At 36.7% G+C, this 26,735-nt stretch overlaps 1 protein-coding gene across 1 annotated transcript in view; it reads right to left on the bottom strand.

The window, feature by feature from the left end:
- The window catches only part of Ccser1 (coiled-coil serine rich protein 1), a 1,226,082-nt gene extending 1,207,826 nt beyond the window's left edge, over positions 1 to 18,256 (bottom strand). The window contains exon 1 of the mRNA XM_063247277.1: positions 18,122 to 18,256. The gene's annotated coding sequence lies outside the window, so the exon portion shown is untranslated. The remainder of the gene's footprint in view (positions 1 to 18,121) is intronic.
- Between the last annotated feature and the right edge of the window lie 8,479 nt (positions 18,257 to 26,735).

The following is a 26,735-nucleotide window of genomic DNA, read 5'->3' as shown; positions in this document are numbered from 1 at the left end:
ATTACATTTAGGAAATCGACAAGAGTGATAAAAATGAATGATCAAGAAAAACAAAGGTTTTTACATTCTAAATGTTTCATGAGACAGAAATGATCTTTAAAAAATAAAAAAGGTAAATTTCCACAAGATCACAATTGGTTACAAATTATAGCATTCTTTCACTTAACATAGCAAAGGGCAGACTGATGACATGTGCCCCGTCACTAAGGCAAGGTGATAACTGACCATAAATATCACCTAACATACTTTTTCCACATATGCAACTGTTACTAGTACTACAATAAGGCTTATTTTTAGAAAGCATGGAAAACGAAATGTAAAACTCAAGACTAACTCACACTGATATTTATTTCTTTGGAAAGCTCATTTCAGTTTGGGTAGTCAGCATGAGCACTAGTGATTTCTAACTTTCACACTACTGTCCTCTCTACAAAGTTTCTATATATTTTACTTGAAAAACATCAAATGACTGCTAAGTACAACGAAGACTTAAACTGACATGAAAAAAATACTGCTTTTTCTTCCTTCATTGAATGTTTCTATTTTTTTCTGTATCACTATCTTACACAAATTTCTAAACAATTCAAGATCTATAGCTTTTAAATAATAAAATTTTCAGCTAAACTTAAGCCTATTATTTGATTGTCAAAAATTACATAAAGAAGTTTCACACTGTAGTTGACTATAAATAATGTTGTCCAAAAATTGTCATACTGAGGCCAAGGATGTTCATGTTTATTTCTATTAACAGTTACTTATTTTTCCTATTCCAAAGATGAACACTACTGTGAAAAGTAACTAAATATAAGCATTGACTTAGAGGAGGAACTTTGGGCTATTCTAACTTCTTGGAGTTATTTCCCAGTTAATTCTGGGTTTATGGCAGTGAAGCAGCTACTTCCAACATGATGGTAACAGATACTGTTTAGAATTACCAATGAAATAGGAGTGTACGATTTCACAGACTCCAGCTATTTTTCAAAGGACTGACCAAATGGCTTGGTCTAGTGACAAAACACACTGAGCATCATCAAGATGACTCTAGTTTCCCATGTCTATGTCACGAGGCAGTAATAAGCATGGACACTGGCCTGACCGCAAAGACTGCCCCTCTCCACTGCTCTCTAATTGTATGAACATGGCACACTACCTTAACATACCTATCCTTCCATACCTCGACTGCAAAAATACTGAAAATGTTATCTGCTTTATCAAGTTATTGTGAGGATTAAATAAACCAATGTGTGTAAAGTCCTTAGAACAGTGGCTGGTAATTGTTACAAGTTCTATCAGTACTATTTCCTACAATTACAAATATATAAGGAGGTCTGAAATAGATGCCTTGAGAAAAAGGAATAAAGTTCTTAAGTCAAAACATGTTTCACTGCCAAAAATATATGTCATTATTCACATTTTTAATGAAAGGTGTGATCTACTTGTAAAACAAAGCATCACTAAAGATGATGAAAGTATTCCTATTCATGTGCTTGCTAGGAGAGCAGATGTGCAGATAAGTTCATGTGAGAAGATCAGCTTGACAGGCATCATAGAATGCGACAGAGGAAGAAATAAACATGTAAAGCCAGACCAAAGTCAGACTAAAGCCAGATCGAAGGAACATTATTTAATGTCTAGTCCTTATATTTACCCATTATAAATCTAAAATCAAAATAATTGTCCAGTAAAGTTCAACTGACACAGTTTGTGGATGCAACGTCTAAAGAGCACTGTGGTTGTGACTGTCACTGTAGGTAGACAAGTTCCTATATCTGACCCTTTCTTTGACTCTACAAGTAGGATCGTACCTATATCAAAACTACTATTTTAAAAAAATCTTTATTTTCCTAAGAATATGCATTTCTCTGTGTGCTTTTGTTTGTTTTTTCAATGTTATCAATCAATAATATTTTTCTGGTTTATATCTGGTTTATAACCTCCTGAGAACACAGGTGGCACTTCTGGAGCATGGTATCTTGGAGGAGCTACAACATGGATGGATTAGCCCACCTGTGAATTTATAGCTAAATGCAGCTAGGAGGAACAGTCTGGAGTAGGCCAGTACCTGGGAGAGCGACCTTTAGAAGGGTGTGTCTAGCTCCCTTCCTCTCTTGCTCTTTGCTTCTGGCATATCAGGGTGAAAGGAACTGTCTGTCTATCAGTCAGCCCCTCCTCCCTGTGCTCTGCTACACAAGGATTGAACCTTCTAAAACATGAGCCAGAATAAACCTCTCCTCACTTAAAACTGCAGGTGTCTGTTATTTTGTCACAGCAATGAGAAAGTAAGACAATACTAACAATCCAAGAGCTGCACTTTTTTTCATTGAATATTTTCAAGAGACAAGTACAAGATATTTGGAAATAAATTCCTGGACTCAGGCATTCAGAAACAACTTTCAGACTATTATTTATTTATGCAAACATGTTATTTGGAAGAAAAAAAAAGAATGCACTAATGCCCTTAACTCTTAAAAGATGCCTATAAACTTAAAAACTAAATTTCAATCTTAAATTATCTTGCTAAAAATTAACCACACTCTAACCTATATATTATGAAGTTAACACAGAGAAAATTTTAATTAAGGCACATTAGTATGGCCAATGGAACAGTACCTTGCTTTTAAAACATATACATAAATATTATCTTTAAGTGCTTAACTTATTGTGATCATCTCATTTTCAATTCTGAAATAATTATCATCACTATTTTCTAGAATTTTGAGTATCTTTCTTCTACACTGATTTGTTCAAATGCTAGAGGTTGAGACATAATTGTTTACATATTCTATAAAATAATTTTTCAGAATAACTTATTAGTAGCCTGGTAGACCATTAAACATTGCCAATATAGTTTTCACATGTATAAGTACTTAAAGTATATCTTATTAAACCCAAAGATAATTTATCAAATGAAAAATCCCACTTATAATGGAACACTTTGACAGAACAGCTATGTAAGATACACCCAAAACAGTTACTCCACCAAAAAGTTGTATAATCACTCACAATTTGATACATTCTTCTGTGCCTTCATTTTTATAAGCAAGTGGGGACCAACAACAACCTATCACACACAGAATAAAGTAAGATCATTAAAGTTGAGCACTTCTTACAGTGCCTTCCGAGCAAGCACTCAATAACTGAGCTCTTCAAGTCAGAAAATAAATCATTGAATAAACAAAACTAAGTAAATAAAAAACCAAGCTAGTAGCCTGAAGATAATCAGAAGAAAATCATGATTTAACTTCATAAATTATTGAGATTATGAAAATAAATATTTAATCTTATATGCTAATTACTTTTATAAGGATATCAACGTTCTAAAAGGAAATAATTTATGTGTTTTCAGAGTCTAACATCAGTATCTCAATACTGATTTAACAATAGTTAAATACATAAAAATAAGACCAAAGCAATGTCACATCCTCAAATTAAACAGAATTCTTCATTTTCTAATGAACTATTTCTTAAGGTGTTCTATTTAAAAACATATTACCCTATGGATAAATGATAATTATCAATGTATTTTATGAACATCCATCAGGCCATACTAAAACTGGATAACACCAAAGTATACTTGCTACCAGGCAAAAGAAAACAGTTAAATTTAACAAAATTACTAATACTAAATAAAATCTCCAGCAACACCTCCCTCTTTCATTATTTAACTCATATTATGAGCCACTTATTTAACAAAGTATAAGCTATTAGACCAAATTTGACAGTAATAAGAAAGACAGTAACTACTTTTCCAGACTAATTCAAAAGTACCATACATTAGAACATAAATCATTTTGAAAAGTAAAAGCTGACTGTACCCTTTACATTTGTTAAATTTAAACATAAGAAAAGGCATAATTTGTGCAAAGTATTATTTTACACCGCATGAAATTTTAAAGAAATTTTATATATTAAAATGTCTCAGATATTCTATTCTTGTAATGGAGATGTTGGTTAGAATTCTACATCTGTACTATGTAAATTTGGTTCCACATTTCAAAAAACTAATAATACACATGAATGTTAAAAATTAGGTCACACAATCACACATCACGCACTCTTTTTTACTATTTCAGTTAAATATTTTACTTCAAAATATTTCTCCTATTTAAAGTAGATTTTCTTTCTAAGTCTTGGGGAGGCAAAACTGTTACTACATAGATACTTAATATCAGCTTTCTGTAAATGCCAGCTGTTACACTACGTAATAGTTCACAGGTTATCTCAAGAAATCTATTAGCTCTTTTCATTTATCAATATCGCAGGAAAAACTGTATTCTGTGACAACACATCATGACAACGGTTATGAGAACATGAATCTGTGTAAAATAAAATTCTGGCCTTATTTTTCACTTTTATCATTTGTAGAATTTTTTTCACTACATATATTAGACAAGGATGCTAAGTCTTTTCTGCAGAGTAAAACTTTTCCAAAGGATGAAAAAATAATATATACAATTTTGATAATCAGTCACATCATAGACAGAATATATATCAATTAAAAGATAATATGATCTTAAAACAACTATATGAAGATCATATCCTCCTAGTTCACACATCTGTTATCAGCTCTTAATATATACAGATTCGGATCTAAAAAAATCACTTTCAATATAGTAGATATTGAAAGGTAAAATACGGCAAGTCACCCCACGTCTATAAGCAATATGAGTGGAAGCAGAGTACAAGACATAAATCTTAAAAGTGCACTGACACAGAAATGAGATTTTATCTCAAAGGGAGTCATGTATGACACAAAAGGCATGCAAAAACACACTTATGTAACTTTCACCCTTCCTACTTTTATCATGTAACTCTAATTATTCACGTATTATTTTGATTATGTGGTACCCTATAGCTGCTGAGCTAGTGACCCTATGCATAGAAAGTGATATATTTTTTGTGAAACTAGAAAAGTACTCTAATTCTTTGAGACTTTTACTTGAAATCTAACTGAGGCTTTTGAGATGAGAGTCTGTTAAAGGTGGACAGCAACAAAGGGATAGAATTAGCATATCAAATGTCATCCAAAAAACAAATAGAAATAATATCTAGTAGAAATAATGTCTTATTATCTTTAACATTTTATCCAGAAATTTACTGGTAAACATATGTTTCTCATCAAAATGAAACTATAGGTAGCCAGAAGTGTTGACTGAAATAAAAATTTAAAAAAATACTAAAACTTTGCAAAATTATTACTCAGGAGTCATTAATTTAAATGAATTAATGTTTTGAATGGTTTCTTGAATACTGGATATAAGTACTGAACTGTGAAGAAATACATAATTGATAAGAAAGTCAGCACTTCATTTCTCAGAAAAAGCTAAGTCTTACATTCCCCTTAAAATAATCCAGTCACCTACATGCCATATTTAATAGGAAACAGTTAAGACATTTCTACACGTAGAAAAGTAAAATTAATCCAACAAATAATAATGTTTTCCTTCTAAAATCAAGTTGTTATGACAAGAATATGAACATCTCTGAGCTAAAACTTGACCAAGTAGGGCACAGAAAGCAGCTTCAGGAAAATATGAGCTAACTAAGACAGAATTTCAAGAAATAAATCTAACTATTAAGTTTGGGAGAAAAAGCAATAAATACCACAGCCTGATAAGTAGTTTGTATCTTCTACCTTTAAAATGGTATTGTATAGTTTGGGTGCCAGAGTATTCCTATAAACAATAGATATTCAGACTGATAAAGCAGTAATAACAAAAGTGGTTACAGATAGGAGAAAAAATTAATTCTAGGAAAAAATATTCAAAATGTAGTTGGTAAAAAATAAAATAAAAACGAACATTAATTTAGCCATTCACCTTTCCATTCAACTGAAATTTACTAAATACTTGATATTTATATAATACATTTATAATGCTTATTAAATCCCAGTGTGTGTGTCAGGACTTGCTGAGTGATGGAATGCAAATATGAGAATAAAAAGAACATGATCTCTATTGCCATGGATCTGATGGTCTAAGATGAAAGCCAAGTATTTACATGATTTCACAAATCATACTGATTTTCCAGTTACTTTAAGTGCTATGATGCTGTGAAAGCTTAACAGAGTATGGTAACAGAGTATGATTTGAGAAATGAAGTTTTTAAAAAATGGCTTTGAAGGCAGCACTCGGAAGGCAGTGCAGGAATAATGAAGACCAGGCAGGACCATCACAAGTGCTGCTCACTGCATCTCTTCCTTCCTTCAGCTGAACTAAGCACAGAACCACTACAGAACAGAGATGTTGCTGAAAGTCTCTGTGTACTACCCCTTCTATACTGTTCACACATCAAATCTCAGCAACAGTCAGTGACACACAGTGGATACTAAAAACATATCATGTAATTTGAAGCAACGCATTTAATTTTCACTATTGATACATGTCTTTCATTCCAAAAAAGGTATGATATATTCAACCCCTCCAAAATGCAACTGCAGCTAAATAACACCAAGTTTTAATCAAAACCGTAACAATTTTTATAAAAATCCCCTATGCCTAAAAGAACATGCAAAACTCTTAATAAAAAAATAAATACGTAAGGAAATGGAATACACAAAATTACTATTTTAAAAACTGGCCAGGGATTTCGCTCAGTGAAACAAGCACCTGTCTGGCAAGCGCAAGATCCTGAGTTCAACCCCTATAACAAAATAAAAAACTGGCAAAGGTAGCTTAGTTACAAGGAGTACTATATAAGAAAAGGTGAGGACGCCAAGTACTGAGGAAATCCACACAATGAGCACTTCCAAAGCTAAAACTGAGTGAGGCCCATCCACCCCCAACTGAAGGATAAAGGCTAAGAAAATGGTACTGTATGTCTCTACTAAAATTTATATTTGCCTGTATTAGAATACTTAGTTTGCAATCAGCTGTAGCTTTTTGCTAAAGCTAAATACTAAATATGCTGGGGGAAAATCTTGCAGGAGCCAAAGGTCACATTTTACTAATATAATTCCCCTCTTTACCTGTCATGTAGGAGCTAATTCACTTTAAAGAAAAACTCACTATAGCAGAACAGACTGTACTTAATTGTCTGGTGCCAAGGAGGTATTGCTCACAACTATGGGTGCTGCAAATCAAACTCCCCAGGAGGGCTGAAGTCCGCATGGAAGCTTTCATGGAGTTAGGCCTGTAATGACAGCTGAGCTCTGCACAAACAGAAAGGATTAAATACATATGCTGAGTGGGAAAGGGTGCTCTAAGTTGCATGACCTTAGCAAAGTGGAAGACCTACATTTTGGATTAACAGGGTGTGATGATTTTACCAAGGACCTCCAAAGCCAGGCAGACAAGTCTCTACTCAAGGAATAAGAGAAGAGGCACAAAATACAGCTCCTCAGTATATGAAAGTGTCATTAGAAATCACCACTTAGAGCCAGTAAGTATTTATCACTTTATCCTACATGAAGAGCAAGACACTCAATAGGACACGAGACCCACCTGTTAGATCCCTTGCAGTACACAATACTGAGTTTTCTGCATAGATTGGACACAGATACGAAACTTTTAAAATGTTAAAATCGGTGTGTGCAGAAAGATCCCTTGTTACAGTCTGAGAAGTTTAGATCTGTATTCCCATGGGAAGATTATTGGCATTCTAGCAAGTTAATACCAATCTACCAGTCCCAGTGCAGTCTCTAACGAAAACAAGACACTAATACATATTTATAATTATGCGGAGCTAAGAGGTCCTAAGTCTAGCCCAGATGAAAGTCAAGGGAACAAAGGCCTTGATCCAGGGTGTAACCTGGATTTGACTAGTTCGTGAAAAAGGGAGTGGCTACAGGACCTAGAGGATTAGTGACTGTGAGAATGGAAGGAATTACTTGATTACTGTGAGCTGGGCTAGCTAGCAGGCCAGAAAGCAACTCTGCAACATGCTGAGAGACAGACCAATCTTCATAACACAACTGAGGTAGCAATTAACACTGTAGTGTTTCAGCTTCTGATGGGCAAACTGTTCTGCCCTGGAAGGGCGAAGCCTCTCATCTCAAGGCCATACAGCTAACAGCCCACAGCAGCAGCTCTGCCACCCCACCACCTCAACCATGTTTAGGGTGACACTGGGGCAGGAAAACAGTGACTGTCTTCAAAGATTACATCAGCACCTTAGCCTGCCCTATTTACATTGCTTAGAGCCAATTGAAGGGAAAAGGAAATAGCTGAGCCAGCTCTGTATATATCAATATATGGAGATAGGGGTAGATTTAGCCAAAGTGGAGATATTCAAAGACAGTAGTTCAGGTCGTCCTCCACACGTGTGCATGCCAACACTGTCCAGCTGCAGCTGACTTCAGTAGGCAAGCACACCATTCACGCTGTGACTTTACATGTAACTCATTCTTGGATAAAACTAAGTAGTTTGTACATTAACACTTACTATAAGATCTTTTCTTTTGTCATTCATAGGAAAGATGACTTTTAATTAGCAAAACTGAAAACTGCACATGATTATGCCTCAAATTTATCTATCACAGATATATATTTGTGGTTCTTCCATCAGAATTAACACACTTGGCACTCAGTAGATAAAGTCTATGTCACTCATTTTCTTTATTCAGTTCTGTAACACTCTCTTGTACATGGCAATTACTCAATGATTACAAAATAACTGACAAACAGATCTGTGCCTAAATGGACCAATAAATAAATAATGAAAAAATATCTCTGGCCAAAGGGGGAAACATGACGACTGACTGATTGTGTCAACTTGAGTAAGAAACTCAATTAAATCGACTCAGCAATTCTACACCCTAGGATGTAGAAGACGCATCCTCAGGTAGCTCACTGCCTATGCAATATAAAGGGGAAATGGGAAAAAAAAAAGTGGAACTGCTTCTGTTTTTTTAGATGAGCTGCATTCTTCGCCCTTACTTTGGACATCATCTCCTGGCTTCACCTTCTGGTGTAGACCCTTGAGCCTTCCACCACCACAGACCCATCAGCCCACTCATACAGACTCATATGGGACACTGCAGTGAGCTCCAGACCGTTGACTAGATCCTGCGGTCTCCAGGCTGCAGACAGCCTCTGCACACTTCCTCATCTGATTCTGTGGGTGACTATCCTGAGCCATTCTTATAATTTCTTAGACATTTGTATACCTTGCGTTATATCTGCTTCTCTAGTAAACATTGACTGAGATATACATGATCTTATCACATAAACTAAGAGGATCTTGATGACATATTACCTCCTGCTCTGTGTTGCATCATTTTATGTTTCAACCTAGCTAGCCCTTCAGGCTTACTTTGGTCCAGTATGGCTCTAGATGTTGCTGTGAACATACTCTGCAGTTGTGTTTTACATCTATAGCTATTTTACTTTATATAAAGTACATTACTCTTATTTTGTGAATGGGCCTCATTCAATCAGTGGAAGGCAAAACCTGAGCTTTCCTAGAGAAGGAATTCAGCTTAAGATAAGAACATGTATTTATTTTATCTTCTGCTTGACTCTCCACCTTCCCAGTCACCCCCTAATATTTCAGCTATGTAAGCCAATTCCTTAATGTAAGTATTTGGATACATATGCATAGAACACTGACTCACTTCTTTACAAACAAGACTAAAAATATCAAGACTCATTAGAAGCAGATTATGTATGACATATGTAGCTGTGTGAATATACACATACTAACAAAGACTGATCCAAATCTGACTGTCAAAAGATAGTATTGTGGAAAAAAACTAAGAATGCACTTTCAGCCTATGTAATAGCCAGGGGCAACAATATTCAAAGTAAGCCTAGGCGTGACTCAAGACAATGGCTAGCACTGAAATAGATCACATAAGGTAACAAAGTTCAACTTAACTAGTAATGTGTTTATTCACTTAGTAATACTTGCACTAATTTTTTATAAGGGCATGAACTGCATTATTTTCCCGTGGGAGAATATAACTGCACCAGAACTCCACCTTTTCACAACCATACTGCAGCAATCAGCACTGTTGGTCCCAAAGGATTCCTAAGCTCCACTGAATACAGAGAACTCCTAGGGCAACATTTACACAACACAAATGATTCATGAGATTGCTAAAATTCACCCCTTCCACCGAACAGTTTCACTATAAAAACACTTAAACTGTGTGTACATATGCAATCAACTATGAAACAGTTTTAAGAAAACTTCTCTTTTAGACAGATTAAAGGCACCTAAGTGTTTCAGCTCTAGCACTATTATAAAATGGCACTAGTGGCTTTTCATTCACAAAATTTATGTGGATCATATATTTGTCATAATTCTAAATATTTAGTAAAAAAAAAAATGTTTCCCAAATCCTGTGTTAATTCAAGATGCTGGCAGAACACCAGCTTTATGAATTATGTTTTATCTTCAAACTCAAAAAGTCATCTCCTGCACACTTAACTATTTTGAATCTGTATTATTTTTAAGTTATGTATGTAGGTCCCTAAGGCAAGGCTACTAAGAAATATAGCTTTTCTTTTTCTGCCTCATAACTGAAACATTTGCATTGGTAAAAGGGAGATAAAAGTAAAACAGGAAACAAAAACACAACCTGCAGGATAGAGAGCATACTGACTGTAAAACGTTAGATGTATAGAGTGAAAATATCCCCTGCACAAAGGGTGCACAATTAGTTTTTTTTTATGGTTCATGCAGCAGAAATATAGTAAATTCCGAGCCAAGAGAAACTAAATCTAAACTAGTCTGAGATGGGAAACATACTCAAGCACACAATTACCAACATCATGTAAAAGTAATCAGCAAATCAACACCATTGGTGACAAGATTTTCATCACAAAGAGTGATGAAAATAAACACACTTTGTGTGGCAAGAGAAGAAGTTGCTAATGTGGTGAAAATTAGTCTACCAGCTTTGCAATTACCAAAGACCACAGGTAATAAGGGTTCTGAAAGCAGGTAACACATTGTAAGCTTTAAGACAGGACCTAGGAACATGTATTTACTAAGAATTATACCAGCCACCTATGGCCTCAGATTTGTAGACATTTCAAAGCAGAAATCCAAGCTTGGTGAAGTAAGCAAAGATGTCACATTCTAACACCTTTAGAAAGTATGGACTGGATGCTCTGAATTGTCATTTGAGGCAGTGAAAAGACTGTCCTTCAACCTGCATTCTCCAAACAGGCTTATCCTGCAGCTTCCTTTTTAAAACCCCACTAATCTTGAAGGCCACTACCAATGTCCAGGCTTTCCTTTTCCTCAAGACTTTTTAGCCCTTTTAGTTACTCAGTTCCAAATTAAGAGTGCACTTTCAGCCTATGTAATAGCCAGGGGCAACCACATTCAACGTAAGCCTAGGCGTGACTCAAGACAATGGGTAGCACTGACACAGATCACATAAGGTGACAAAGTTCAACTTAATTAGTCATGTGTTTATTCATTCAATTCTCACTTTTATGTTCTTCACATCTGTAGACTAACTAATGGGGAAAGAGAATAAAGTTAAAAATTGCTGCCTTCACACAGCATAAAGCACAAGCAAATAATCAATTATGATAATGGTAAAAGAAGATTTGATGACATTAACACAGGAAATGACTGGAATTCATAATCTAATTCTAGCATGAGTGACATGAGTTTCTTTCAGTGTACTAGAATCCACTAGATCCACTAGAATAAATCACATAGTGGGAATTTAGTCACTCCAAGTCAATGAGGCAGCATCTGCAACAGTAGTTTCTAGGATTATTATAAACTAAAACAACATATGTCACACTTTTACAAGGTCTGAGAGGTGCACCCTAGTACTCTGGATAGCTCCCTTGTATCAAAGATAATTGGCAAGCTTAAGGTTTATCAAACCAGAACAGGGATGGCAGGATCTCCTGAATTTCAAATTTACCATTCCATCCTGTATGTAAATTATAACTCTGCTTAGAAAATATCTTCTGGTTATTTCCTGCATTAGACCTTGTAGGCTAGGTGCTTTCTCTATCATCATGTAGCAGACCCAATTTCCTCAGAAATATTCTGGGAGACAGTTCTTTCCATCTCTTCACACTGCCCCATCCCTACAGTCAACTTAACTGCTTCTAATGAGAAGTGCTATCTTCCAATACCACTATAGTCCAACCTTTACTATTTTCTGTGAAAAAAAAATAAATTCTTAAGGTCAATTTTAGTAATAATGTTGCTAAAAGTTTATATATTTACATACAAGTTTACAATGGTCTCTTTAATAACCTGATTTGGTAATCTACATTCTTTAAGATTAATTCTGAGGAGACAGTATACCTTTATGAGAAGTCATTTGTTAATGGAAGTTTCAGTATTTGTCTGTCTTCTGCATATTAAATACTGAAAATAATCAAGTAACTTCATTAGAGATACCTGTCCATTAAATAACAGTGTTGGGAAAATTCCAAAATACTAATGTACAAATTCAATACTTTTGTTATCTATAAATCATACTGAAAATTTACTTCAAATAAATTACTGTTAGTTTGCATTCTAATACTGAATTTCAATTAGGCTAAGTGGTACTTCCCTCCTTTTCCTAACTTTCCAATAGGTATTTCTGGGATACAGGTATGTTTTTCCTCCCTTAAAACTTTTCTAAATATCTTGAAGACTGCTGTATATTATAAAGACATGCTTAATGTGTTTCATATGTCTAGACTTGTTGTTGTAGCAATGTATCTATAAAATAAGATAAACATAAAAAGTTTTCCAAAGGAACAAATGCTCAAAATGTTGATCCCTACATTTTTTCTTATTTCTGCCCTGTCTCTGAGCATTACAACAAAGCCATATACACCCATATACATTATACATGCAAAACCTCAGACCTAACAATATAACTTGCTCATAGAATTATTAAATATGACTATTCTCAAGAAAGACCTCATTTAATATAAATAGGTACCTAAACACAAATTAGTCCAAATTTGGTTAATAAGGAAGACATATAACTGAGACCATCAGACATGTTGATTTACGAAAATAAACCCAGTTTAAAATATACTTCTTGAGCAGAGGCAAATGCTATTTAAAGAACCAATACAGAAAGTAAGAGAAGGCGCTAAAACACCTGGAGTTTGTTTCTTACTTATTCTACATATTTTAAAAATATTCAAATACAGTTATAAAGAATACAAAAGAGTCAAATCTTAAAATTAAGTAACTAGAAAAATGGGCAAACTCTAAAGAACTCCTATGTACATACTGTACAAATATTTTTACACATACATGTCATCTTTGGGGAAGAGACACAGGATCACTTGCATTTTGCTCATTCTGGAATAAGGTGCTTATCAACCATCACAAGTTATTGGTAGTTTATTCTTTAATCATATATGGTAAGACATTTTTTTTGAAGCTGTTTGACTTACACTTAATAATGTTTGACTTACACTTAATAAGCATTATGAATTATTTGTTATCATTGATAATGAATATCTCTACTGTAGGACACAGTCAAGGAAGAACAGTTTTTAATGCAGCAAAATGAACCAGGCTGGTGTTGGTCATAAATCTGCACTGTAGCATGAAAAACATTACAAAGACCCAGCTATAAATACTTCCAAGAAGTCCAACCAGTGTGAGCATCTGGGAGTATGGCAACATGCCATAAATGTTTGGCATCATGAAAGTCCAAGAACGAGATTTGAACTGAAGCATACATCTAATAGTTGGCAATGTTTACAGAGCCGAGAAACAGGTTGTATTTTCAGTAGTCTGGTGGCAGACTAAGCCCAGAGGCAGGCATCTAGCCTTCAAGGAAACTCACTTAAAAGTGTTGTCAAGAAATACAATCAAGATGAAAATCTCTTGATGAAAGCATATTTTCCAAGACTAAATGATTAAATCTAAGTTTACCACCACTGCAGTAACATATTTAAATACAAAACACAGAGAAGATACAGCCTTACATTTCATTCTACAATACACAAGGTTACATACTCTAAGTCAAACTTTAGTATGTAAGAATCACACAGGAGACCCTAAAAAGATTTTCAGATTGACTTACTCTGTGCTAGGGCTTCAGGTCCATTTTAAATTAACAGGCATTGCTGTTGCTATTCAGGGAACATATTTTGAGAACAACTGTTCTACATTAGAAGTCAGATATTAGATAATAGTATACAGCTTTATAGGCCTTTGGGTTTTATTTATGATCAGAATTCAAAGAAAGTCAGTTTAATTAAATTTTAAAAACTGTGCATTCTGTGTAAATAATGCAAAACCAAAAATCATGTCTTAAAGAATCTGGCTGATCAACTTCTTTGTCAATGATCCAAGCAGAAATCTTTGAACAATTTTTCATATCCTATTGAAGACTCTCAGAAACATATCCTACCACTATCTGTTTTTTCTTTCAATTTAGCTCCTATAGACACAGTTAAAATGCAATATGATTACTCAAAACAAGATTGATAAGACTATCTTGTTATTGTGTCCACTGCAGTTTAGGATGATCAGCTCCACATTTTTATGTTTATGTTAAGTTTCACGGTGAAATCATTTCTTTTGTTAGTGTTTTTTTTTCTCAATCATCTCATCTTTTCCCACTGCTGCCCCCACCCCAGATTGCAAGCTTTATTGTTAACTGATACCTTTACATAGTGATGGTGACACTGCTGATAGAAGCCTGTGTTCTCCATGTATAGCAGATCTTGTCACTATCCAACAGGAAATCATGGAGAAACTGTCAGTCATACAGTAGGCAAGATTACAGCATCGAAATGATACACCTGTGACACATCACCCAAATCCAAACTCAAAAGGGACCAATTAACAATTAAAGCTGGTTCATACCTTAGCTATGTTAGAAAGCATTCCATTCTTGTATGTGTATCAGTGATTTAAGAAGCCTTCACTTTTTTAATAACTGTTATCTACACACTGTCAACAAAATATATGTGAAAATCTTTTAATTCAACTAATCTGAAGGTAATTCCATTTTGTAAGTCACATCTAATGTTCATACAATTTCTTTACTGTCACCAAAACATTCTTCTGGGATGTCATGTTGAATAGATAGGATCAAAGTCAGTTCTGGTATTTCCCTTCGTGCTCTTAAAATGTAAAAAATGCACTTTAAACAGGTTTGTATTTGTCTAAAAACAGCACGTACATACACAAAAGAAAAATGACTATGTTTAGAATATAGACAGGTCACCCTCCTGTATGAATTCCCAGAGGACCACAAAAGTTCTTTAAAACTGTGCTACAATTCTAGAAAAATTCTTACAAGTCAAGTATCACAGCTCTATATTGGTGTCAAATAATGTAAGGATAGGTGGACTATTATGTGGATACACATGATAACTTTAAATAAAAGCTAATATAACAAATCTAGCAACTTTAAAAATAATATAGAAATATGTTACTCCCTGGGTAAGACATTTTTAAGACAGTAACCTGTTAAGCATTCAATGAAGGCTCAAAAATATTGTTTTACACATTATCACACTTTTTAGAGATAACCTAAGGTTTAGTTAAGGAAGTACCCAGAACACTCCACTCTGAAGAAGTTGTATGAATACAACCCTCCAATCAAGACAACTCATCACTTTAGTATGATGTCGACAGAGTTAACTATTTAAAAGTGTTTCTCTACAAGTACTCTATTGTAGTAGTACAACTATGTGTTGCTTACCTATAGACAATATAAAGATTAGTCTACTGGGGCGGAGGAATGTTGACAATGAACTCCAGGCTTTGAATTTATACAACGTTGTACATCAAAAACACAGCTAGCCTGCCCTTTTCACAAGAGTATCCTATAATATCTACATCTATTTTAAAACAAACATCCTTCCTGACATTTTTTCTATAATTCCAAGAGACTTCTATCCTAGATCTTAAATTTCTTCTCACCCACAGCTTCCTAATCCTACTGATTCTTTTAAGATCAAGACTAAGCAAGTCTTACCTACTCTTAGAAGTCTTTTTAGACAAAATCCAGTATGACATGTTATTCTCACACTCTGAACTCCTGTAGTCCTCATCTTATTGTCATGAGTTTCTAAGTCTATGTTAAAGCATGAGCATCAGATTTCTCCCAACTGGACCATAGTTTCCAATGGACAAGGGAACAAGAAGTCCTTGAATTCCTCCACAATGCCCTGACAGTACTGTGCACATGACAGGCCCTTTCAAATGAGTATTACAATGAGTAGTAGAGTGCAATAAAAAGTTGCATAACACTGTAAAAACATAAATGTTTCATTTTTATACTTCATGGGTGTGATGTGAATTAACATTTCATGGTATAAATACTAACTTTTAAAACTAAAAAAGTTGTTGCTGGTTCCCTGACAGTGTCAAAGAACAAAATATTCATAGATACAGCTTTCAATTTACAAATACAGCAATTCATCATTTACACTACATTCCCAATTAGCTCTAGGCTCCAATGGTTTAGAATAAAGCATCCCAAAAATAGGATTTTCCATGGAAATTCTAAACTACTACATAAAATTGTAAATGCTTTAGTGTTGAAATGTATTTTAAACTAACAGGAACCTACACAAATCAAGATATTAAATCTCTAAAGAAAACTATCTTCATATAGGGAGGAAAACAGAGTTTTTGTTAATCGAATTTTTTACTAAATGTTTTAGTTAAATCAAATGAAGAGAAATCGCTCGAACAATAGTTTGACCAGTTTAGTCTTTTCTTCTTTGTGAAACTCTTGAAAAGGTTATTACAATATGGTATTTCAACATTATAAAAACACTTAGAAATACTTCAGCCTAAAATTAAATGAAAGGCACTGTCCTAATATCACATCCAGTCAGCAATTCTATAAAAGCATAGGTTGCTACTTTTAAGGACAAACGTAAATATGCTTAAGCAGTCTATCACACACTGTTTCAAGTCCTCTGTAAGCCTTAAGTCATGTGTAGAATTCCCACTAGTCATGAGGCAAACAGAAAATGAAGGCAAAACTAATTACAGAGTAGCCTTAATTAGCAGTATTCTAGGTCTTCTCTTAAAAACTAGTTTTTAAACTCAGTACGAACAGGTAATGCACTTAAGGACCTGCTGCTCAGTCCTCCCTCAGACTCTGGCTAAAGTCAGATTTATGTAAAACGTATGTGTTTGTATTTCACAGATGTGCCGGGGAAAGGAGAATGGAGGACGTGCGTTATATTTCAGACACTATTCATCTGCAGAGACTTCTGAAAGGTGAGCTGTTTGTTGAAACTAAACAGGTAATTTTGTGTGGTGGTCTTACTGAGACCTTGAAATGGTAAGGAGAGAACAAGGACATTCAGAAACATTTCAGACCAAGGCATCTGGGACTCCTAAAGAACCACTATTTTCTGCCTGTAAAAAGGAGCGATTTTTCTCCCTTCTTCATTTTGCATTAGCTGTCCCATAGGAAGCAGGGGGGAAAAAAGGAAATTCACTTCAAATTCTGAGGCAGAGTAAAGAGAAAGCGCGAAAGCTCACGACACACTGGAGGCAACCCCTGAGAAATTTCACAACTCTTTGCCATTAAACACCCTTTCTTTTCACTCTGCAAGCTCCTCCTCCACCCGCAAGCCTCCGCCTGCACACACAGAGGGGCACCATTCACAAATCCCTGTCACCCCTCCCTCCCCCCGCCGCACCCTGCCCCTGGCTTGGACCGGAGAGCGAGAAGGCGAGCCTGGAAGCCACCTGCCTTTTCAGTTCTGGACTCACTTTCTGCTCAGGTGAATCAAAGCCTGTAGCAGTGCAGAGTGCGATCACCCACGGAGGGACACACGCACACGCGCACTCCTGGAGCTCCCGACGCGCCGCCACAAAGCAATTTGTTCACTCCAAGTCACCACTGTTCCCCCATCGCCCGCAGGGCATCGCCCCGGACCGGACATTCGGGGCCCAGGACGCGCAGGCGGGGCAGAGGCGGTCCCGGCCTGGACTACGGCGCCCCCCAGCGCCCGCTCCCCGCCCGCACTCGGCCCGCGCCCCGGCCCTACCTGCGGACGCCAGCGGCCCACCCGCGCCAACTCTCGCCCGGGCCGCGCGGAGCCGGACGCACTGGGGCAGTGGCCGCGCCGCGCGGGGAGCGCGGGCCAGGGCGGTGAGGCCGGGCCTGGGCGTGAGCCGCTCCGGCGCGGTGCGTTCACCTGGCGGCGTTGGCGACCAGGCCGGCGGCGCGACCCGCGGCGGCGCGGGGACACCGGCTTCTTACCTGAGGGCTCGTGCCGCGCGCCAGGCTGCTCCGGCTCCCGGGCGGTGTGCGTCAGCGGGCGCGGGCGTCCCTGCGGCCCCGCGCGTCCTTCGTCCGCTTCCCGCCGGTCGACTTGCGGGGCGCAGAGTCGGGCTGCGTTAGTGAATAATCCTGCTCCCGCTCGGGGCCGCCGCGCGCAGCGGCAGTGTTGTGGAGACGGAGACGCGGAGAGGCAGCGAGCGGCGACTGCTGGTAGCGACGGAGACACGAGCCGAGGAGCGCAGGGGAGGGACGCGGGGAGGCGCCTGCGGGAGTGGGGCGCGAAGCGGCCGTGCGGGCCGAGCGCTCCTCCTCCGGCCCGCTGGGGAGCACGGCCTCTCGGGCGGGGGCGCGGCGGGGGCGCGGCCGCCCCAGCACGCAGACTCGCGCCCGCGCGCCACCAGCCCGCCCCGAGTTCCCGTCAGCGGCGGCTCGGTCTGCGGCCGGAGGCCCGGCTGCCCGGCGCGTCCTTGGGCGCACGTCGGTGCCAGTGCCCTGGCGGGTCAGGGCAGAAGCACTGGGGCAGTCTCTGGAGAAGGACGCTGAAGTAATGGCCCGGATGCTGGAGAAACGCTCTGGTTTCTTCCAAGCCAATGGTGTTGCCTTCTCTTCTACCTTTAAGGGGGAGAATTACAAGGGACGCTCTCTCTCTCTCTCTCTCTCTCTCTCTCTCTCTCTCTCTCTCTCTCTCTGTCGCTCCCTCTCTCTCTCTTTGCCTCTCCCTCTCTGTTTCTGTCTTTCTTTCTCTTTTTTTATGTTATCAACACCCTATTCACATCCTGGCAAGCGGTGACCCTCTAACGCAGTAATAAGCAAAGAACCCTGGTCCCCTTTAAGCAGGTCGCGCCTCCCACAGACGATTTGCAGCAATCAATTCGTGGTAAGATAATGGAAGCTTCGCGACGGTGATGGAGTGGGGCTCCTGTTTGCGCACAGAAGGTCCTGCACAACATTGGCGGTATAGACAGAACCAGCTACCGATTTGACATCATTTGACTGATGGCCCCCTGAAGGAAATCTGCCAGTTCGGAGACTGACAGGACTTCTGATGGCATGGTGCTGTTGCTTGCCTAATTTATTCTGTCTTTATCCTCTTGCCCGGTTCACTACCTCATTTCCTTTCAGGTTTGCACTGGGCCTTGAACTCTTTCTGTCCATTCCCTTTCATGGCTCCACTCTGTGAGTTTATGCCTTTAGCAGACAGCACAGCAGATGTAGTTCATTCAAAATTGTCCGTGTGTGTGTGTGTGTGTGTGTGTGTGTGTTTGCTTGTGTACCATTTGTAACCTATTCGGGGGGGGGGGTCGCAGAGCCATTTATGGTAGATAATTTATCCCCAACATTAAATTCTGTTAAGTTCATACCCCTTTAGCTGCATCTCATGTTCCTGCAGAAATAACAAAAGTTTTTGTGGTGTAGTATACTTCCTTATTGGAAAACAGCTTCCAGGAATCAAGCAACCTACACTGTTTTAAAAGGGTGCGTGTGTATATGAGTGTTCTTATGTAGCCCAACTTCTGAAATGTGGCTACAGTAGAAATATTAGCAACGCGTATTCTTTGAATAATCTTAGCTGTTGATAGGTGTTTTGGCATAGGGAAAACTGCTTCTGGAAGTGTGATGAAAAAGGGTAACATTTGGAAGCTAGGGAGGTAGTGGCAAGGTTGAAGATTCATCTGTCATATCTTCTGTGGTTTGTGACCATTGTTATAGCTTTAAAATTTTGTTATACATTCTCCATATATTTTGCTTTATTTACATTGAGGGTAACTCCCTTCAATTCTTCCATGTCTCATGAGTGAGTCTAGAGTCCATAACAATGCCTGAATTATATGACCAAGACCTAATAAACTAAAAATATTAATGACAGCATATTAAATAACAAGGTCATATTGAAAAAAAAAACAACAGCCAAGTGGGTAAAAAGGGACCTGTGGGATAAATAATAATGATTAGGTATAGAACACCATAACTTGTTTGATTAAAAACTGTACAGTGGATGTGTACTAACAAAATGTGTACCCTGTGAAGCAGCTGTTACTATTTCTTCAGTTTTATAGATCAGGATTTAGGAGGGTGAGTGACCCAAAATCATACAAAAATTAAATGGTGTGGCTCTTACTTAACTTTACACTGCTTCCCATTCAGGACTCCTTTTAGCTAGAAATCTTCACTTTTCTTAGAGCTTTTTGTAATTAAGAAATCAGTTGATCTAAATACTCCTTTGTCATTTTCCTCATATTTCCCCCCTTCCTTTTATAATGCAAGGGACATTTACAAAATGTTCATTTTTAGGAGAAGGCAAGGATTTTAAAATTCTTAACATATATTAACTCATAGATGAAATAAGTTGGGAAACTTCTCCACAATCTTTAATAATATTAGCCTGCTATCACTGCAAAGGGAAATTGTGCAGAATGTTATTTGTGAACACCTGCATGTACTAAACACATACGTGGTTCTTTAAGAGCTGCAAATGGATACTTTTTAAAGTTTGATTCTACCTTGAAGGATGCTGCTCAATCATATTGGTGGAATTTTTGGTGGTTTTATTTTATTCTCTAGTTAGTTAACTGTAATCACTAATGATAATTTGATTGTAACTCTTTAATGCATATTTCAAGATTACATATTAACCCAGTTGTTTCAAGGGCATTTTGGTAACCACAACTGATTGTAATTTTCACACTCTGAAATTGCATTCATAATTAGTGAGAAGCATGACAGTCTGTCAGTTGCCTTTTTTCATTAATGTATTCAGTGAAGCTAACATTTCTTATTTTCTGACAATTTTCATTCCATGTAAAAACTAGGATTCATATTTACTAGACCAAAAAGATATATGAAAATATATTATTTAAGGCACACTTATGAAAAGTTGATTCATTTTAACTATTTTGTACTTATGTTGAAAAAATCTGCACTAAAACCCCCACTGATAAATTTTAATGAGCTACATTTCAGAAGTTTAGCAAATGAATTATTCTCTTTTAAGATTGCTTAATGTTTCAAGTAGAATTTCCCATTTTGCAACACACTCAATGATAGAATTTTTGTTGTGATAGCAAAACAGAAAACTAATGACTCTTTCCAGTTTGTTCATTTTCATGTCTTGTATGCTTGCTGCTGCTGTTTGGTTCCCAAGTGCATTTAACTGGCAAATTCAATGTAGATTTGGCATTGCACCATTTGATGAAAGCAGAAAAATTAGGTTGCCAATTACATATGTGCCTCTTATGTGCACTAAATTCCCACTGAAATAATGAGCCATATTAGAAATTCCTCCGTAGTAATAGTATCTTAAAAATAAAATTAGAACCTAAGAAAGGTGTGGGGGATCATTCATCCTTGCAGTTCCATTACGAATTGTAAGAGCAACTTTAATACATTTAAAGTTGAATTAGCTTTAATACACTTACAAAATGGTGTAGATGATTAAAAGTGGTCTCTATTTTTTCTTTTCTGGGTATTTTGTTTCTTGGTTTACTTCATGCTGCTGTATAATGAGTGAAACATGAAGAAACTTAGCTGAAGACTATTTCTTTGCTTTAGCCTAATTGCTACAGTTTTAGCATGTTTCCCATTATTTGCTCTTGTGTTGGAAATTGAAATCTCCAAATTGATAGGTTGGTGATATTTGAAGTGATCTCTGGGAAATAATCAAGGATAATCAAAGATGATAGGATTAACACTGTATTTAGAAAGAAAGAAAGAAAAGGAAGAAGAGTGACCCAAATGTGTGCCCCTCAGGTTTCTCTCAGTACCTTGTACCACAAAACATGGAGGCCCTCATGCGAGCCCCTTGATACTGGATTAACTGTCCTCCAGAACTCGGAGAGCTCCTCTTCTCTTTACAAATCACCCAGTCTGTGGTTTTCTTTCATAGCAGCAAAACGTTAGCAGTATAAAAAAAAAAAAATGACAAGAAAGCACTGTAATATCGTATTAGCTTTCTAGATTTTTTTCTGTAGCACCGAAAGAAAAATTATCCTGTAACATGAATTTGACATTAAGGGAACCTCATAAAAACAACAGGAGCGGTTAATCCAGATTAGGGCTGGAAATGACACTTGGTTCAAGACAATGACTGTTTAGAAAAATGTGGGGTGAAGATTTGCTGACTGACCATGCTGCAGCTCTGGAGCCAGGAAGCACCAAGATCTCAGTCTTGATGTGGAAACCTCTGAATGGGGGCATTCTGCAAGATAGACAGGGCACAAGGGCTTCGAATTCTGTTCCAGAAAGCTGGCAGCAGTGACTATTTACTTGGTTGTTTTACAGCAGAAATTTGACCCAGTAGCAAGAGAGCAGGACCTGTTCATGCAGAAAACTAGGCAGAAGCTTAACCCAGGTTCCTGGTTAGACCACTTCTTGTGTGAGCTGCTTTTGATCTGGGAATTATGAGGATACTTAGGAGTTATTTTGTAGGACAGACTTGAGAGCACAACCATGGTGGGTAAGGTGAATGTAGACTGCTGTCCCTGTGTCTGGGCTGCTGTGTTCCAAGTTTGCAAAGTGTCGTCATTCTAAACCTGAGCCAATGTTGGAAGGAGAGAACATTGAGACACACCTCTTAGCCAGCAACTGAAATAACCCTGAGTTTCCAGGGGAGACTACCCAGGGTAGGTAACTGAAACAGTTTAAGTGGGAAAAGCAGATGAGAGCTGACAGTGCTAACATTCTCTGAATTTACACCTGCATGTTTTTTCTTGTAGGTAAATTATGTTAACATTACATTAATTAACATAAAGCAGAAGAATCCATATAAGGCGATTCACCTTTAAAATGTTTTGTGTTTTAATAGCTTCTAATACAATTTATTTTTATATTGGTTTATACTTTCTAATGTTACTAAAAAGTTATAGAGAAATGACTCCATAATTTCTTGTCTTCACATGAGATAATTTTCGTGTTTAAATACTCAGGTTTTCTTTTCTTTTTGGTGGGGGGAGGTTTACCAGGAATTGTGTTTAAATATTTGGCTTTTCTGTCTGAATTGTTTTATAATTCACCCAATTAATCGGTTAATTGCTAGTGTCTATTAACTGGATTAAGTCTACCAAAGAGATTTTTTTTAAAAAACTGGGATTTCTAATCATCCCCAGCATCTATGCAGTTTATGGATATTTCATTAAAACAAATAGAAATTGATGCATTTTAAAATAAAGCATCATTTAAATCATCCCTAAAATATACTATATTGATAAAATCTAAAAACAATACTAAATCTAGCTATAAATTATAAAATTGATCTGATTATAACAAGAAATAAAACTGTGATTCCTATTCTTATACTATTTAGATAATAAACAGACAGTGCTAATAATTTAAACCATATTAAACCAGTACCACAGCAGCCTGGAAACTGGATCTACCATCTGTCAGTTTTTATACTGGCAGCTTCACAAATGAGCCCTCTCTTTAACAAAACATCGCAGCAGGAGATACAGACATGTGAGTTATAATTAAAATGTGAAAAATGGATTTCCTAAATTTTATCATTTATATTAAGCTTCTCTTATATTCTGAAATTTAGTGTTATATTTTGGAAAATCGAAGTCATTTTTTCTTTGCCAAATCTATATACATTTGCATAAAATTTTAACTTCAAAAAGAATGTATATGAATTTACAAATTGTAGTCTATTTTCCTTAGTCTTAGTTCAATAGTCTGGTTCACTCAGTAATGAGGTTCAATTATTTTTAATCACCTAAGTACAGAAGTTGAAAAGAAATCATTTGTATTTTTTAATGCAGTCAGTCTAGTTGTATAGAGTACTAATGTAGTTACTTTATATTTATTTACCATTATACTCTATAAAACAGTATAAAATACTATTCGTTTCCTAGAAAAAGTAAGTTTAAGTATCTTTAGTGGAAAATTTACTAACCTTTTATATCTGGGTGAAAAATAGTATTCTAGTTTCTTAGCACTTATACATCAAGGGAATCAAAATATTCAACATGAAATGTGATCCTCATTTATGATATATGTTGAATAAAGTATTCCAGAGAAACAATACTGAATTTCAAGTTAATGACATAACTAAAATTAAAACTTCATTTACATTCAAAAAGAACTAACATTTTAATTCTCACTCTCCATTTTTAATATCTTTGATATTTCTTGTAAATGTCACTTAATTTTAAAGTAAGAATACTCGATTTTTTTTGAATGTACTATATATGTGTGTGTATGATGTACTCAAACAGATTGTACCACTAACCTATTATTGGGGTATAACAATTTCTTTCCACTGTCATTATTTTCAACTTTCTTTCAAATGTTCAAGCTTTAAAATACAAAAGTATCAGCATAAAAGTGATTCATTAAATCAGCTTGTAATTGCATGTTTCAAATATGACTGTCAGAAATTTCCATCCCACACACTTCTTACAAAATAATGTTAAAACTGAATGGTGAGATTCGTGTCCCTTCCTCTTGAACCTTATCTGACCTTTGCAATAGCCTCCACCAATACAATGGTGGCAAAAAATGATGTTCTGTGATTTCCTAGGCCAGACTGTAAATCTTGCATTTACTTTCTCATTGTTTTCTGGGGATACTTTCCCATGGAATACAGCTACCTGCTGTGAGGAAACCAAGCAGCTTATGCACAAAAAGAAGAACTGATGCTTCCATTTTTCCATCCATCTCACAGATGCCATATGCAGCCCACACTAGTTTTCCAGCCATGTGGAAAAGCCACCGTGGAAGTAGATTCTCCAACTTTCAGTTTTTGTGCTCTAGCCAACCAAGTGAAGAAGCACAAACTGTGTTAGTTTTCTATTCCTACATCAAAAATTATCCAAACATAGTGCCTTAAGATAAATGCCAGTTTATAGGGTGACATTTCCATAAGCCATGAATCTAGATCCCTGCCCAGCATCACAAGCCTGTAATCAAAATGTGTTGGTTGGATTGAGTTCTCGTCGAAGGCTCTGAGTCATAAATACACTGCTCCACTTGTTCTTGTCAGCAGAGCTGAAGTCTTGGTTTCCTTGATGCATGGCTCCCTCTGTCTTCTAACCAGCATTGGCATCATCCTATCCTCATGCTTCATACTTTTAGTTTCCTCTTGCACTAACTGGAGAATGCCCCCCTTTAAAGAGATGATGTGATTTTTGTCAGTCTCATTCAGTCTAACTGCGCCATACAACATAGTCATATGTTCTAAATATTCAAAATGAAGGGAATTATACAAGGGTGAGGATTATTAGAGGCATCACAGGATTTTGCCTTTCACCTTTTCACTAAATTTTCTATACTGCTCTACTGCAAGCCAGTGGTGAATTCATGGCTGATTTGCATGTCATTATATCCCCTGTGCCTAGGCAAACAAAAGAGCAGTGGTAAATGAAACAAGGAGTACTATATGTGATTGTAGATCTATTGTTTATCATTCCTGAAAGCTGTATGTATTAATAATGCATTTTATTCATTATTTAAGAGACTTTATTTTCCTTCCTTCAGTCCTTTTTCTGTGATCATCTTTCATAAGTTATCTTTATGCTCTTTATTTTTCATTGTTCTTTTTTAGACAGGTTCTCTCGCCTTGAGTCTAGGTCAGCTTGAACTCAAGATCCTTCTGCCAGCCGGAGATTTAGCTCAGCGGCATAAGTGCCTGCCTTGCAAGCAGGCAGTCGTGAGTTCGATCCCCAGTACCGACAAAAACGAAAAAGACAAAAAAATAAAAAATAAAAAATAAGCGTGGCTGTCTCTGGGATGTTTAAAAAAAAAAAAAAAAAAAAAGATCCTTCTGCCTTACTCTCCCTATCACTGGGATTACAGATAGTCCCACCACACCCAGTGAGCTATCTTTTTTCTGAATCACCTTTAAAGATGATTGCACAAAGGAATACTATTCAACCATAAAGAACTAAATCCTTGTCATTTGCAGAAAAATGGATGAAATACTTCATGTTAAAACTTAACACTTCGTGTTTACAGTGAAATAAGCTAGACTCAGAAAATTAAATATTACTTATTTTCTCACATTTGAGCAAATAAATAAAAAGATGACAGGAAGCAAGAAGGTAAACTTTTAACATGAGGAAGGGTGTAAGGAGGATGGAAAGGAAAAAGACAGAAATGAAAATGAAAAAAAAATATATGCACATACCAATATACCACAAGGAATTTCCAAGGTCTATATTACTAAAATGCACTAATAAAAATGGGTGTTTCAAGTTATTAATGGAGCGATTCAACAATGTAATATTATGTCATAGGAATTCTCTCAAAGCCTACATTAATTTTACTAATTTCCCATCAGTAACTCAGAAAAGTTTAATTTGAAGAGGACCCTAGTCATCCAACAAATTTTCTGTAGAAGATTCTAAAGAAGTCAAACTTTAGGCTACAATGATGGGAAAAATTCTCTTGCACTGAGAATTTAAAAATACAATACAATGTGAAGTGCAACACAAAATGCATATAAGCACTTAACGCCAGCTTCTAAGGAAATTTCAGTCCAATGACACATGCTGCAATGAGCAATTAGAATAGCTGACTCTCAGTCCTTATTTTGCTTTGACAAATTGTGGATGGGAGTGTGGGCACTATGTTGATATAGCTCAAGTGGAACTGTTTCCTA

This window comes from Cavia porcellus, unplaced genomic scaffold, assembly GCF_034190915.1.
Source record: "Cavia porcellus strain 051 isolate PalLab524CR breed Dunkin Hartley unplaced genomic scaffold, mCavPor4.1 scaffold_4, whole genome shotgun sequence".
In the NCBI taxonomy this organism is placed as follows: Eukaryota; Metazoa; Chordata; class Mammalia; order Rodentia; family Caviidae; genus Cavia; species Cavia porcellus.
The sequence above is the reverse complement of the archived record's forward strand: the minus strand, read 5'-3'. Positions and strand labels throughout refer to the sequence as shown.